Source organism: Lutra lutra, chromosome 16, assembly GCF_902655055.1.
Source record: "Lutra lutra chromosome 16, mLutLut1.2, whole genome shotgun sequence".
Classification (NCBI taxonomy): Eukaryota; Metazoa; Chordata; class Mammalia; order Carnivora; family Mustelidae; genus Lutra; species Lutra lutra.
Genome location: NC_062293.1, coordinates 10162319 through 10168640, shown reverse-complemented (window position 1 = coordinate 10168640; position 6322 = coordinate 10162319).

The window sequence follows — 6322 nt, the reverse complement described above, 5'->3', positions numbered from 1 at the left end:
TGAGATTTAAAACTGAGGCCATTGAGCACCTGGCTGGGCTTTTTGTCAGTACTCTCTGCTTTTCCTTTGGAGGCATTCTTGGTAAAAGTTTCACCATTTGCCCTGGGACCTTTCTGCTCCTTAGTTTTTATTTTCCTAGATGATGAAATTGCATTCTGTTTCTCCACATGGGACGCATGAGCCCAGGATTCCCACCTCCTTCAAAATCTTCTCCACCATTTTTCATCTAGTTCTTGGAGAGAGGGAACAACTCACAGAGGGTACACTAAGGGCACTGGTTGTGGAATTTGGGTAAATTTCAAACTTCAGATTAATTTCAGTTAACTAGGAATTGCTTAGTCCTGACTCCAGGTGAAACCACAAAGCCCTGTTACTAAGCCAGTTGCAGGCGCCCCAGCACGTCACACATTTCTGCTCTCTTCCCACTGTAGGGAACCAAAGGTGTAACATGAGCTTCTTGGTGATTGATCCCATGGAGCAAGATAATGGTACCTCCAGGCAGAGAGCTGAATGCAATATGGGCCTCATCTCTACTTTGTAAGAATTATTATTAAATATATGTGCAAAAAGAAAAGACAGAGGTGGGATCTGGGTCCTTCTGAGAAGCTTAGGCTTCTTTTCGGCGACAAACAAAAACCTCCAAACGCTGGCCTTCTGAAGCAGTGGCAGCCCAGATCACACTTGCAAAGAAGAAAACAAATTTCCCTCTAGAAATTTCCATCTTAGAGCTGGCAGAATGGATTAAGTCAATCAGATTTCCTTCCCCAATTTAAATAAATTGGTGCATAAATAAAGGAAGGCTAGCTCTACCCACTTTAAGAACTGAGTCCGTGATCAGCGTATTTCAAGAACCCAGAGCCTTTTTTATTTTTTTCCCAAATAGTTCGAGTTAAGGGTTCTAGTGAGCTGATGATTTGAGCCACTACATGAGGACTGTTATCATGACTTCAAAAATTGCCTGATTACAAGGTGATACCCACAAGGCACCAGCATAATCCTGTCACTGCTTTCAGAATAGGGTGACCACCTGTCCTGGTTTGCCCGGGAGAGAGGGGTTTCCCCAGACATGGGGCTCACAGTGCTAAAACTGGGAAACTGCTGGACAAACCCGGATGAGTCAGTCTCCTGGTTTGGAAGCTAGAGGAGTGGAGTGTTGGGGAAGGAAAGGAGAGATGCGGTTAAGAAGAACGTGAAAGGGGAGGAGTTCAAAATCCAACACAGGAGTGTTATTAACTCATAAGAATAATAATGATGAATAATTACCTCTAACTGTCTTTCTCCAAATAACTGAAAGTTGTTGCCTCAAGGGCATCAGTTGTTTTGGAGGAATGGTTTTCTAAAATATTACATAATTCTCAGTGTTATTTCATGTTTTCTTGTGGTACACGAGCTAATGGGTGCTGCTCTGCTTCGTGGGATGTGTCTGTAAATTTTGTCCATGAAATCATCAACTGCTGTTTTGTCCATTGCCAGAGTCCCCTAGCGGGTCATTTAGGTCTTTGCTTCGCATCTGCTGTGCCCAGGAAATAAGATAATCCATTCTAAGGACTATATGACGAACATCAGAACGCCAGCCAGGCAAATCAGGAAAGGCACAGATGAGACACCAAAGTATGGCTTGAATGGTGGGACTGTAGGGTGACTGCACTCATTTTCAGAGTTTTTTGTTGTTGGTTTTTTGTTTGTTTGTTTTCGTTATTTGTTTTTTTTAAATTACAGGTTTCAGATTATATGCTAAGAAGTTGAGGCTGGGAAGGGGTTTGGCTTCTAGAAAAATCCTATTCAACTTGACCAGATAGTTATTGAAGAATTACGATACACTGTGGGTTATTCAGAGTTTTCTACATGGACTTGGTCTTATGTAGATCATAGTTTAGAAAATGAGCCGTGCCGAGGGATCTCCATTTCTGTCTGGCAGCCAAGAAAAGCGGTTGAGTTTCAGATATAAGAAATTTATGTATAACAACAATAGTTCCCAGTTGGGTACTTGCATTAGGCACTACACAAAGATAGAATTCTTGCCCTCCATCTGCAGGAATCCTCACTCCATTAAGTATTTTTTTCAGGGATGTTGCCATGGAGTCAAATATTTTTGTAACACCTTACTGGGACTTGCTTACGTTGGTTTTGTAAAACTTTTGCTCCCAAGGATGCTGTTCTTCCGCTTCAGCCTGAGTGACCCCTCTGACCCCAGTCTCTGCTAAGATTAGGTCTTCGGAATCACACTTTCCCTATCCTGACACGTGGGCAGAAAAACATCCCTTGGGCAAGTGTCTGGGTTCACTCCTGGTTAACAGAGAAATGAACCAAATCTCACAGGGTAAGAGTTTTATTTGGTTTTTGTATTTCAAATTTTTGCTAATACATTTCCACATCTAAGGTCCCAGTGAAGCAATTTTTTCTTTGATCCTGCAGAATGTTCCCCTAACTAGGGTATCAGAGTTTCTTTTAAAATCTATAAATAGCTGCATTAGGGGTTTAGACACAGACCCATGCCAACAGATTATTTACCAACAGGGAAATGTCAAGTGTATGCGCATCCCGTAACAAAATACTCTTGGCAAACGTGCTCTCCGATGGCAGCCATTCATGCAAAAACGAGGGAAAGTCGAATCAGCCATTCAGAGATGTTCTTCACTTCTGTCAGAAGCTCTTTGGGTGGCCATAAGATCAACAGCACTCCTCCTTGCCTTTTCCAGAAGCAGCCAAAAGTTGCAGCCTGCATGACTCGGGCATATTCTGTCAATGAGGCAGCTGAATAAGATGCCCCGGTGTTGCCATAGAAACCACAAGAAGCCTCGAGGCACCTTCTCCCGCATTCTCTTTAATTTCATCTGAGTGACTTGATTCAAGAACCAAAAATAAAAAGTGCACAAGGATGTCATTATTTAAAAAGCTGTTTTCGATGATAAATACAGTATGTACTTTAGCCTCAGCCTGCCGCTCGCTCCTCCCTTCTATTTCGAGACATTTGAACTCTTCAGAACGGGAGTCTTCATTTAAGGTTTAAGGGAAGTGAGCCCAGGTTTGCAAGATAAGGGGATGAGGCTGTCTGCTGCATTTCTACCTTTCCCCAGCTCATACTCGACATCTGAATGTGAAGTCTTTTGAAAGAGGGTCCATTTCTAGTGTCTGTTCATTTGTTATTAGCCCCCCTGGACTCACCAGGGCCTACTGAAATCTCTCTGCCTTCAGGCATTCCCTAGTCTAAAACATTCTATAGGTTTAGGATCATTGTGTAGGTTAATAAAAAAAAAAAAAACAAAAAAAAAAAAACTGGACAGGAATATGCCAGGAAAGCAGTCAGCGGAAAAGCCAGCTAACAGAATTCTTCTTCTTCTTCTTCGTCTACTTCCTTATTTTTTTTCCCCCCAATCCTGTTGCTACTTGCAATACAAGCTCCTTTCACAATGAAGAGGAGAAGGAGGGAGACACACATACCTCAACAGCGGTCCTATTGTAATATTTCCCTAGGAGAAAGGGTGGGTACAAGAGTGGCGGTCCCTGTTTTTCACCCTTCTGATGGGCTAATGGATCAGAAGAGAAGCTTACCTCTTCTCCCTCCTCTCCTGTTCTGGAAACGAGACCATACAGAGCCTACCTGCTGGCTTGATTTGAAAAGCGTTGCCATTTCCTGGTAGTGATTTGCATGAACTGGTATGCGATATGGAATATACTTAAAAAGGAAAATGCAAAGGTACAAGGTATGTCGGATAAGCAAGAATACGATGTTCCTTGTGGTCTGTGCATATGCCTATGAATACGTTCTCTTGGTTGGGAGGACTGGGTGCACCCCTTCACCATGTTCCATAGTGTGTGGGTCCTACACTGAGGTTCTCTGCAAGGCAAATGAGTCCTTCTTGTGGATAAAATTTGAAAGAATCTCCCCTTTATGGAGATGGCAGCCTGCAGGTAAAAACTGGCTGGTTCAGCTGGTGCCATTTGTAAAACCACGCTGGCTGGGTTGCTAATGCTGGAACAAGCGACATGCTTGCAAAATATATGGAGCTGAAGAACTTGCTTGCCAATCTAAGGTTGGAAATGTTTACTTTAATGAACCTGGAATTCTCAGACCTTTGTACCTAGAGGTACGTAACAACTACTCAGAGGAGGTTATTACTCTGTCCATCTTAGTTATTATACAAGATAAAAAGAAATCTGTGCAGTTGCAAAGTTGCCCGTTGCTAGCCAGGAGGTTCTTACGAATCCCATGGCCATTTGTTTTGCTCAGCATTTTCCTGGGTTTTAGGAGGTTTAAAAAAAAAAAAAAAAAGCCAAGTCTGGCTGGGCACTCCTTGTGAAGGGGGCAGGGGGAAAAGAAAAATGTCCTTATTGAGATAGGACCTGCAAGATGTTTTTTTGTTTTTCTTGTGTTTTTCCTGTGTTGAAAACCCTTACTCAACCTCCCATATGAAATTTTCTGCAGAGCCCACATTGCTTAATAATGGATTTTTAAATCATTTTGGAAAGACTCAAAGAGGAATTGAATTCTAGTTGTGGGTCGATGTGGGGAAAACAAAACCAAAATCAAACCAACACCAACAACAGCAACTAAAAACCAGAAAGGGTCCATCTGAACTCAGAGCCAAGCAGATATTTAAAGCTGTGTTTGAGGAACCTCTGAGTGGTTATGACCTGCCTCTGGGTACAAAGGTCTTGGAATTCTAGATTTTAGAATCCAGTTACTTTTGACTTTCGAACCTTGGTTTGCTTGTTGGGAAATAAGAACAAAAACAGAATTTTGTGAGATTTAAAAGGAGATAGTGTTTGTAAGAGTGTTTTATGATTGAAAATACTATATGTATTAGTTTTATATTTTTAGTAACCATTTTTTAAATTTCCTAATATAGATCATCTTTTCCCCAAATACAAAACATTTGTCCATCTCCCCTCTCCATTCCCCCCTCCCCCAAAAAAAGAGAAAGAAAAAAGGAAAGAAAAATAAAAAAGAGAAAGAGAAAATTGCCCTTTCTCATTTTAGAAACATTCACCATCTAGCACCTAGAACTATGATGTATGTTGGAGATTCAAAAGTACTCTTTTCAAAGAGCTTGCCGCGGGGTGAGGGGAATGAGAACAACAATCACAGTAAACTAATTTTAGATTTCTATATTTGTGCTCTGACTTTAGCACTCAAGTCAAAAAGACCTCCACTATAGTGTCTTTGCAAGAGATGTAAGCCTAGTCTTCCTCACCCTTGCCGAGAAAATCTGTGGCATTACCTGTCATGTTATATTATATGGACTAAATGCCAATTTTTTTTTTTTTTTTTTGTACTGGAGTTTATAAGGTTGGAGTTTATGCACCTGGACCCTGGCACTACGTGAAGGAAAGGCGTTGTTCTTGGCAAAATGCTCAGTAACAAACCTATCAGATTACAGAGTGGATTTCCTTTATCTTGGGGCATTGGATTCTATTCAGGGGGCAAGAAGAATAGGATTTTACAACTTGTTAAGACATGCTAGCTATTTCTTCTTCTCGTTCTTTCTGAGAGAAGAGTGTAGTCTCCTGGCATACCTTCTAGTAGGGTCAATGCCCAAACAAGAAATGGATTAGGTACCCCAGATGGGTTCTGCTGAAGAAAATGGCTTCAGCTGGCCAAAAACACAGCTGCTTTCCAAGTGCAAGGGGCTGGAGCCGATCTAGAGTGGCCTTGATCTGTCACCGGGGATTGGTGATGTTTCCATCAGGGTTGGTTGTAGGAGAAAGGCACTCCTTTCTGCCATCTCCGTGTCTGAAGCAATTTCCCCTCATCAGATTCCAAAGGATTCGTTCTCTATCACTTCCTTACAGATTTTTTTATTTTCTCTCACTGCTTTTATCAAATCATTTGGCAAGCCAAATCACTACATTTTCATGTCACTGAAATCTTTCTGGAAAATTTGCTAGAAGGAACCATTGCTTTTCCTTTGACAAATTATTTTAAAAGGAAAGCAGTATTCCTGACAAGGAGTTTAGTTTGGAAGGAGCTCATTTTGCCCATCATCCACACCCTATCACGTGCGCACACATGCACCGGCACCCACGTGCGCCCACCTACGTGTGTGTGAATAAGACGGAACGCACTCCACTGTTTCCATTTACTCCCAGAGTCCTACTTCTAAGCAGTCTCTCTTGTGATATTGGTAAGACCAAAGGAGAAGTCCAGCCCGGAGATGGTGCAAACATCCCATAATCCAGATCATTTAACCCGAGTCTCACTTTTTGCTTTATAATTTATTTACAATTTCCATAACTTTCCAGTGAAAAGATATCATTGTTTGAGGTCTTATGCAAGATTGTTGAGTTGAACACACGGCTCATTTTCCCCATTCTTTTTTTT